At 36.3% G+C, this 10,958-nt stretch overlaps 1 non-coding gene across 1 annotated transcript; it reads right to left on the bottom strand.

Moving 5' to 3' along the window:
- Nucleotides 1-286: 286 nt before the first annotated feature.
- On the bottom strand, nucleotides 287-474 carry LOC125105949 (U2 spliceosomal RNA). Its single transcript, XR_007129185.1, has one exon. It is a non-coding gene; the product is annotated as a U2 spliceosomal RNA (small nuclear RNA).
- Between the last annotated feature and the right edge of the window lie 10,484 nt (nucleotides 475-10,958).

Here is a 10,958-nt window from a genome sequence, read left to right as displayed (position 1 = left end):
AATGGATTGCTCTGTATATATCTATTTATTCCATCTGGTCTAAAGTATCATTTAAGCTATTTCCTCATTGAATTTCTGTCTGGATGATTTATCCATTTACGTAAGCAGATCTTGAATCTCCTATTATTGTATTACTGCTATTTTTCCCCTTTATGTCTATAAATATTTGCCTAATATATTTAGGTGCTTCTAATGTTGGGTGAATAGAGACTTACAATTGTTGTTGGATTGTTGAATTGATTTTTTTTTTGATACTAACCAAATCTTTTATTTACTACTTCAGTGGGGAGGGTGCACCATTCCTAGAAGTACTGTAATACCAGGTCGATGTGTGGAGTGGACAGAGCAAGCTCCTATACCAACTCCCTACTCCAAAAATCCATCTAATATATTGTCCTCGGATAGAGGACGTATCAGATATTAAACTGATAACAGATACTACCCTTGATCTTAGCCAAAAGGCCGAGAAGCGATGTGTTGTTGGATTGATCTTCTTGGATTCATCCCTTTATCATTTTGTAATGCCCTTCTTTGTCTCTTGTTATAATCTGTTTTAAAGTGTAGTGTGTATGATTGAGTATTACCACCTTGCTTTTCTTTTCATTTCCATTTGAATGGACTATCTTCCATCTCTTTACCTTCAGTATGTAGGTGTCTTTAGGTCTGAAGTGAGCCTCTTGTAGACAAGATATACTTGAGTCTTGCTTTTTTATCCATTATTAACTTATGTCCTTGATTGGAGCATTTAATCCATTTACAATTAAAGTCATTATTGATATCTCTGAATTTATTGCCATTTTTTTTTCCTGTTTGTTTTTTGTAGTTGTCCATTCCTTCTCTTGCTCTTTTCCCTTGCAATCTGATGACTTTCTTTGGTGTTATGTTTGGGTTCCTTTCTCTTAATTTTATTGTTCTGGTGTGTGTATCTAAATAGGTTTTTGTTTGATGGTTATCAAGATATTCATGTATAAAACAGTAGGTATATAGTAATCTATTTCAAGCACATTCTAAAAGCACTACATTTTTACCACTTCTTCACCTCCTCTTCAATTTTGGGGATAAATTTGAGAAGGACTGGCATTAATTCTTCTTTAAATATTTGGTAAAATTCACCTCTGAAGCCATCTGGTCCTGGGCTTTTCTTTTGGAGAGATACTCATTACTACTTTAATTGCCTTACTAGTAAAAGTCTGTTCTTTCTATTTCTTTCTGATTCAGTCTGTGAGGGCTGTATATTTTAGGAATGTTTCTATTTCTCCTCAGTTGTCCAAACTTTTGGTATATGGTTTTTCATAGTAGCCTCTTAGTATTTTTTGTTTCCTTTCTATCATTTTGTAATTTCTATCATTTGTAATTTGTAATTCTATCATTTTTTTATCAATTGTAATTTTTAATGTATAATTTTATTGATTTGGATCCTCTCCCTTTTTTCCTTGGTTAGTCTAAAGACTTGTCAATTTTCTTTATCTTTTCAAAGAAGTAACTCTAAGGTTTATTAATTTTTCTATTGTCTTATTTTCTATTTCATTTATTTCTGCTTTAATCCACATCATTTCCTTTTTTGATAACTTTAGGTGGTTTCTTTTTTCTGGTTCCTTGATACGTAGAGTTCGGTTGTTTATTTTAGATGTTTCTTGTTTCTTGATAGTCATTTGTTGCTATGAACTTTCCTCTTAAAACTGCTTTTGCTGCATCACATAAGTTTTTATACATTGTGTCCATTTTTGTTTTAAGATATTTTTAAAATTTTTATTTGAGATGAAGTGGTAGTATAAATCAGGGTAAACCTGTTTAATCTCAGATATGATAATATATAATAAAATATGCTCCCTCCCTCTGCCCTCCAAATAGCCCAAGACACTCCTTTGTGGCTCATCCTAACTAGAAACACACAGAGTGGATTGTGGGAAATGTACTTTGGCCTAGCCAAGTTGGCACATTATTAAGACATCAAAGAATTTGACACTTTTTTTTTTCCTAGATCAAGGGACACTGATTTCTTTTAGTGATAGATTTATCTGAGCTGAGGTATTTTTTCCTCATCTTCAGGCAGGGGTCAAACTATTCTCTTCATTCAAATAATCTGCCTGAAGGAGAAAGCTACTTCTTGAATTCAGAGCTAAGTTGTCCCCTCTATTAGAAATCTCCTAAAGATAATAGACTCAGCCTTCTCCCAAAGTCCTGTTGATGCATTGAGGACGTTCCTTATCACTTTGCCTGTCCTACTGCAAGGAAGCCTATTCCACAGCTCTTCTAAATGAACCCTTTAATCCACTAGTAGAATGTAAGTCATACTTCTCTATTCAGGACTGAAGTGGCCCAATACCAGAGTCAAGAGAAGGATCCAGGACTTCCCTATCCATCGGAACTTGATCTTTGTGATTTGGCTTTTTAGTGATCTTCTTAAAATAAATGCTCCCTACCCGGTGAATACATGCATAAAACTGGCCACTGGCCTAGGCCTCACTGAAAAGTGCTGAAAGTTCTGAAAAGATCAGAACAATTTATCTGTAAACCCAGCCTCCACGGTCTACTTCTGCTCTGACATGTGGCTTTTGCAGTGACACAGATACTGCAGTGGTAAGAGTGGGGCCTTAAAGGCATCCTAATGTCATCTATTAGGATGGTGTCCCAATTTTTCAGGTGATGACTAACTGTCATCACCTGACTCTTAACTTCTTTTTATGGTCTGCAATTCTAATACTTTAGAATAGGGGATAAAAATGCTTCATTTTGGGATGCCTGGGTGGCACAGCTGCTTGAGTGTGGGACTTTCAGTTTCATTTCAGGTCCCAATCTCAGCGTTGTGAAATCAACTCCCACGTTGGGCTCTGTACTCAATGCAGAATCTGCATGATATTCTCTCTTCCTCTCCCTCTGCCCTTCCTACTCATGCTCTCTCTTTCTTTCTCTAAAGTAAAAAATCTTAGAAAAGCCTCAGGTTTGTGGAATATTGAAAGCAGCGTTAGAAGCCAATATTGAGTCCATTCAGTATGGAGAAGGTGTGGGATAGAAAGATAAACTGGCTGTTGCAGTGTTTGAGAAGATGAATGTGAATTTAAAAATCTGGATTTGGCAGAATTGTTATCTACCATTTGAAAGAGGCATGGAGATTTTGGATATGTAGTATGGAATTCTAGGTCTTAGTTGCCACACTGTACAGGACAATTATTAAAAAATGCATGACTCAAGTATAATTTGCACTCTTCCAAGGCAATAGAGAACATCATCAGAGGGATAGTCTCACCTATGGCAAATGGGGAAGATTATTAAAAAAGCAAGGAAAATGTGTACTGCCTAGCAGAATACCAGAACATTCTTCTTTTTAAAAGTTCTCTATTAAAAATAATAATAATAAAAAAGTTCTCTATTTAGACTTCAACACTAATGTCTGTGGTCTTTGTTCTCCACAGAAGTAGAGTTTGAATTTACTTTTTATAAAATTGGAGAGAAAGCTTATTACTAGGTAGCTTAATTGAAGTTATAATTACCTTCAGTTTTTTTTTTCCTCTAGGGTTTCATATAATTTTTATTTATCTTTGTTTTTACACTTCCAGTCAAAACATTGTTTTCCAGAGTTACTTAGTTTAGTTACTTTCCTTTTTACTGAAGTATAATTAATATACAGTGTTATATTAGTTTTGGCTATAAGATATGATTTAACAATTCTATACATTACTCATGTATACATGACAAGTGTACTCTTAATTCCCTTTAGCTATTTCACCTCTCTCTCCATCTATCTCATCTGGTTACTATAGTTTGTTCTTATAAGAGAATATTATATACCAACATTTGTGAAAATGGATAAATTCCTAAAAACCTACAACCTTCCAAAACTGAATCAGGAAGAAATAGAAAATTTGAACAGTCTTGTTACTAGTAATGAAGTTGAACTGGTAATCAAAAAAACTCCCAGCAAACAAAATCCAGGACCCACATCGACTTCACAGATGAATTCTATCAAACATTTAGGAAAGAGTACCTATTCTTCTCAAACTATTCCAAAACCAGACAAAAACAATATAGGAAAAAAAGACAACTGTACTTTATATATATATAGTCTATATATATATATATATAGGTGTATATATATATAGCTATATATACTATCAGATATAATATATAGAATATATATTTATATACTACATATATACCTGACAACTATACTTATATATATATATATATATATATATAAATATATGAATATTAATCTTTTCTCTGTCTTGATCTTCAGCAAGAAATAGGATTACCTGCCTCAACACTCTAACACTGGCCTATGAAATTAGAGGGAAATGGGGCTGATCCCAGGTGTTAATTCCATGGATCCATATTTTCCTCCTGTCTTCTAAAAATATGGGGGAAACCTTCCCCCTGGATCTCTACAGTGAGTAAGCAAGGGAGAAGATGAAAAATCATTATATGAATGAAAAATAAGCCATCCTTAAGCCCTTTCTTAAATGTTTTTTGGTCTACACCTTATAATCAGAGGATGAGTTGTTGAGGCCCTAATCTCCTCATACATAGTCAGGGTCACAGGCTCATTTGGGGTGGCCTAAAGTCAGAAGCAGGGAGGGGGAGAGATGTTCACACTACAACTGATTTCGTAGTTTCAAAAATCTTGTCTTAATTTTGGTAGCGGGAATGCAATGATTAGAATTCATATTTACTCTTACCAGGAAGGAAATGAGACAACTTTTAAGCATGTCATGGTACAAATGAGTTTCTCTGTGTTAGCAAGGAAGAAGGATACCGAGAATACCATGTTTTAACTCATCACTGGATTTCTAAGGTTAAGTTTTCCAGCAGCTAAGAATAATTGTGGGGAATACAGTTGTCTGAGCACTGCAATTCTCTAGTGAGAGCTCTAGACCCAGCCAACCACAAGGCTACAATCTTTTGACAATCTTTCCCAGTGGATGCTAAATTTCTAATGTGTTGGGTTTTGCACCCTTTGTAGGACAGTAGATAGTCTTCAGTGTAAAATGCAAAGGTCCGGGACAGCAATGCAGAAATGTTGCTCATAGTATGGAGACCATGTAACAGGCAGGAAAACAAAATAGTTTTTAGTCCTATATCCAAATCCAGTAAACCAAAAAATCAAATTGAAAAGGGAATCATAGAGGAGAACATAGGCAGCAACCTTTTCGATATCAGCCACAGCAACTTCTTTCAAGATATGTCTCCAAAGGCAAAGGAAACAAAAGCGAAAATGAACTTTTGGGACTTCATCAAGATCAAAAGCTTCTGCACAACAAAGGAAACAGTCAACAAAACAAGAGGCAACCCATGGAATGGGAGAAGATATTTGCAAATGACAGTACAGAAAAAAAGGCTAATATCCAGGATCTATAAAGAACTTCTCAAACTCAACACACACAAAACAGATAATCATGTCAAAAAATGGGCAGAAGACATGAACAGACATGTCTCCAATGAAGACATACAAATGGCTATCAGACACATGAAAAAAATGTTCATCATCACTAGCCATCAGGGAGATTCAAATTAAATCCACATTGAGATACCACCTTACACCAGTTAGAATGGCCAAAATTAGCAAGACAGGAAACAATATGTGTTAGAGAGGATATGGAGAAAGGGGAACCCTCTTACACTGCTGGTGGGATGCAAGTTGGTGCAGCCACTTTGGAGAACAGTGTGGAGATTCCTTAAGAAATTAAAAATAGAACTTCCCTATGACCCTGCAATTGCACTACTGGGTATTTACCCCCAAAATACAGATGTAGTGAAAAGAAGGGCCATCTGTACCCCAATGTTTATAGCAGCAATGGCCACGGTCGCCAAACTGCGGGAAGAACCAAGATGTCCTTCAACAGACGAATGGATAAGGAAGATGTGGTCCATATACACTATGGAGTATTATGCCTCCATCAGAAAGGATGAATACCCAACTTTGGTATCAACATGGACGGGACTGAAAGAGATTATGCTGAGTGAAATAAGTCAAGCAGAGAGAGTCAGTTATCATATGGTCTCACTTATTTGTGGAGGATAATAAATAACATCGAGGACATAGGGAGATAGAAGGGAGTTGAGGGAAATTGGAAGGGGAGGTGAACCATGAGAGACTATGGACGCTGAAAAACAATCTGAAGGTTTTGAAGGGGTGGGGGGTGGGAGGTTGGGGGAGCCAGGTGGTGGGTATTATGGAGGGCACATATGACATGGAGCACTGGGTATGGTGTATTAACAATGAATTCTGTTACACCGAAAAGAAATTAATAAAAAAAATAAAAGGACTATACTTGGATCTGAATTATAGTGAGGTGGCAAAAAAAAGCAATGATGCAGAAGCAGGTGACCAATGGCTGATTCTGGCTTCTTTAGTGAATCATTGTGCCAGGGAAAGCCTGATGTTGAGTTTTGTCAAGAATGGTCAACCTTTCTACATTATGTCTAGCACATTGTGTAAATAGGAAAAGAAAAATGAACTAGAGGATTGTGTTCCTTTGAGATTTGTAGCAGAAACTGCTTTCTCAAAGCTTAAGACTGTTTTTACCTCTGGCTCTTCATTGCTATAACCAGAGGGGTCCCAAATACTGCACAAAGCAGAAATGATGACAACGGACACTTCTATTAATTTTTTTATTGACATGAGCCTTCATATAACCAAGATATTCACAAATGGAAATGGATATTGATCCAAAGCCAGGTAAATTCTTTCTATATTATTTTCTATTATCCATACATTAGGGCATGGTAATACCCAAGCAGAGTAAACAGGTTCCAGTTGCCGGCTGTCTTAGTTTAACCTTCCTCAGCGGCAGCAGATAGTGCAACAAAGACACAAATACAAGTAGTGATCTTCAGGAAATACTAGTATAGTGAGATGAGACAGGGAATGAAAGGAAGATAATGGTGCATTGCCAAGCCAGTTACCACCAGGAACCTCTGGAAGTTAAAGGAATCCCAGCTGCGATCATGCAGAAATTGCCCAGCCCGAAAGTCTCTCCATTGCACACACTCATTGGCTGAAATCAGTCCTTGGGATGAATGCCACAATACATAAAAAGTGTGCAATGGGCTTGTCAGCCAACTACTTCCCCCCATCTCCAGCAAGTACTGAAAAGCACCTCTATGGCAGCTACATTTCTCATTTAGTCACTGATAGGGCAGTTTATTATATGGCAAAGGATGTGTTCAAAATCTGGGGTACATTCAAACACCAGGATTCCCTTAATTATTTTTGGATTTTGGAGTGCTAAAATCTTGGCTTTTAGAAAATGGTGGGTTGGCACTGTTGGTATATTTATCTGTGAAAGAGGCTGAAGGACTGATAATTTTCCAGTCACAAGATCTTGCGCTCACCTATTCTTCTCTACCCTCTTTACTAAACTCAAATCGACATACCATCTGCTAGGCTGAAGCCCCAGTCTTGCATCTGTCTTATGATTAACTGAAGTTCAATTTCCTCACACCTTCTGAGAATCTAAACAATGAAAAAATTCTGAGAACAAAATTGAACTTAATACTGCCTCAGTCTATTCCATAAAAACCTTATGATAACTGTTCCCTGAAGAGTAGTCATCTTCAGCTGTTCTTAACTTCAGTAAAGACTTGAGCTAACAGATTTGGGTGGGTTTTTCTCCTCCCATAATTCTCTAGCACTCTTCACAGTTCTCTCAGATAAATATAAGATTGCATTTATTTTCAAAGACTACTTGTTTTACCAAGATTTGAAGAGTTTTCTCTAATAAATTTCAGAAAGCACCGAGAAATGTGAAAGGTACTTTGCAGTATATAAAGCTCCATTCCTTCTCTCTCACACTAAGCATACACCTTAGAGGTTTCATGGACCTACGGAACTTTCTCACTTGACTGTTAAGAAACCAGGGTTCCATGGAAGAGTCTACCCAAGAATGTCCTTCTTGCAAAAGAATTATAAAAACAGACTGAGTCTTGAATTAAAAAATAGCTTAGCACTCTGAGCGACCATTTTTTACACAATTAGGGCAACAAAATTCATTTATTTCTGTCCTTAGGAGGAAGGTACTTTTCAGACAATTACTAGGTTCATGCTAGACCAAATCATCAATTGACAACATCAAGAAAAATTACTGGGTGGAGCTCAACTACATATTAAATAATTGAAATCCAGGGTGGTTCAAATTGTTCAAAAGAGGTATAAAAGTAACCATTTGAAGTAAATATTCACTGGGCTTGGCCAGCATATTTTAGTAATTCTCTCTGCACAGTTTTTACCCTGAGAGCTTAGGTAACAGGAAAGTGAAATCTGGATGCGCTGGAAGAAAAAATTATGGGTGGTATGGAAAGAGGTTTTTAACCTTTTTAATTTGTTCTCTTAACAGTTGCATGTCAGGTCTCCAATGTGAAGTTGAACTTTCCATCATTCCTTTAGTCAGCACTGAGAGTTTCATTCAGCTATTATCAATTGCTATTTTATAACTGGGTCATTCTGACTCAGGAGGAAATATGTGAGTAAAGATCCAAGACTTGATTAGTTTTGACAAATAGAGAGGGGCTTATATTCTCTCTGTCAAACTATACCTACATTCTAACACCTGCCTGAACAAATCAAGACCCAGATTAAATGGCAGATAGGAACATCTGGAAATCATCTCTTCCACTTGCTTTAGGAATAGTTAGTCTATTCTAATTTAAACTGTGTTTAATTCAACACAGACGTATTGAAGACTTGATCATAGGCAAACTTCTATAAACACTCTATAAATTTACTTTCGAACCCCATGGCAATCAAGACAAATTACATAATGTCTGAAACAAGGTCATCCATGGAGATTACAAGTATAGTTTCTAGCTGGGTGGTTGGAAATCAAAGATCATAACCTTATATAGTCCAATATAGGACCACCCCATGCGTATAAAAGGAGTGAATAAAACAGGATGATCATGGAAGAAGGAAATTAAAGGCAGTCTCCCTCGTATCGTAGACAGAAACACAGAAATCTAAAAATTATTTCTCTCCTCGGGAGAAAGATATCATTCTAAGAAGTGACTGAGGGACTTTTGCTGGGTTGAAGAGGCTTTCCTAACACTAACCCTCAAAGAAATTTAACTGGAAGTGTGTTTTTCTCTGAAAACATAGCTCCATGAAAAGCCACCTAGCCTCTCTCACTGCAAACCAAGTTGCTGTCTCAGATTCCCAATACCTCTGATGGAATCTAGGATTTCTACACTTCTCAGAATAATGGGGGAATAGCTTTGGCCTAAAGAAGCCTCTAACTCCAGTGTATGACATTTTTCAATATTCCATAGGAACTGTTACTTGCAGGTTCTTCTAGCTTGTCAACATTCAGAATATTCTGACAGAAGCTCTTACTAGTCAATAACCGTGGTGAACTCAGAAATGGGAAATTATCAGTTATTTTGGTCTTTAAAATTTTTTTCTTAAACTAGAATGCTATCCTTAATGAAGAGCAACTTGAATGTAAACAGATTCCAGTACTTTAAGACTGTGCTCTGATTTCTAAGGGGTATATATAATAGAATGATATCCTAGTGCATGCATTATAATGACGGGCTGTAGAGCTTCTTTGTTGTTCAGCGCGTCCCAAGCTGTTGATATGAATCTGCATATTAAGTCCTCTAGATATTTGTGGATAATGAGATCATTTCCCAAGAAATTTACCAAATATGGTAGCAGAACCTACCTATATAGATTATAGATTGATTATAGAAAGATAATCAGGAATCAAAGAGGACAAAATTAAAGATTCAACTTATATTTCACAACCAGGAAATACTGGAGCAGAACTGGTCAATGCATATAGAGGAGTTCATGTGTGATGGTGTTGGGACACTCACTAGACATTAAAGTCCTAGGGAATTACCGGATTTTTAAAATTGAGATATTCTTGACATGCACTCTTCTATCAGTGATAGGTACACAGCATAATGATTTGATACATATATTGTGAAATGATTACTACAATAAGTTTAGTTAACATCCATCACCACATAAAGTTAAAATTTTTTATTTTTATTTTTCTAAAAGATTTTACTTTTTAATTTGAAAGAAATAGAAAGCACACAAGCAGGGGGAGTGGCAGGCAGAGAGAGGGAGAAGGAGAAGTAGACTTCTCAGTGAGCAGGAAGTCTGATGTGGGGCTCGATCCCAGTACCCTGGGATTGTGACCTGAGCTGAAGGCGGATGCTTAACAACTGAGCTACCCAAGCACCCCTAAAATTTTTTTCTTATGAGATCTTTTACCACCTATACTCTTAGCTAGTTTCAAATATATAATCAAGTATTGTTAACTATAATAACCATGCTGTATCTTGTAAGCCTAGGACTTATTTACCTTTAAACTGGAAGTGTGTACCTTTTGACCCCCTTCACCCACCACTGGCAACCATCAATCTCTTCTGTGTTATCTATGAAGTTTGTTTTTTGGATTTTACATAAAAGTCTGATCATGCAATATTTGTCTTTTCTAATTTACTTCACCTAATATAATGCCCTCAAAATCTATCAATAGTGTTGCAAATGATAGAATTCTTTCTCATGGATGATTAATATTTCATTATAAATATATACCACATTCTCTTTATCCATTCATTCAAATGTTGGTTGTTGGCCATCTCGTGTTCTTTAAAAAATGGACAGAGGAAGTAAATAGACATTTTTCCAGTCTATTTGTGGTGTTTTTGCTATTGAGCGGTAGGAGTTTATATTGATATTAACACCTTATTTGAGACATGGTTACAAATATTTTTTCCCATGTAGTAGGCTGCTTTTTCATTTTGTTGATGGTTTCTTTGCTGTGCAGAGGCTTTTTAGTTTGATGTAGTATTACTTGTTTATCTTTGCATTTGTGCCTTTGCTATTGGGGTCAGATCCAAAAAGTCATTGTCAAGACCAATGTCATGGTCTGTTTGTCTCCTTCTAGGGGTTTAGGGTTTCAGGTATCATGGAGTCTAATCCATTGTGAGTTGATTTTTGTGTATGTTGT

Source organism: Lutra lutra, chromosome 7 (genome assembly GCF_902655055.1).
Source record: "Lutra lutra chromosome 7, mLutLut1.2, whole genome shotgun sequence".
In the NCBI taxonomy this organism is placed as follows: domain Eukaryota; kingdom Metazoa; phylum Chordata; class Mammalia; order Carnivora; family Mustelidae; genus Lutra; species Lutra lutra.
The sequence above is the reverse complement of the archived record's forward strand: the minus strand, read 5'-3'. Positions and strand labels throughout refer to the sequence as shown.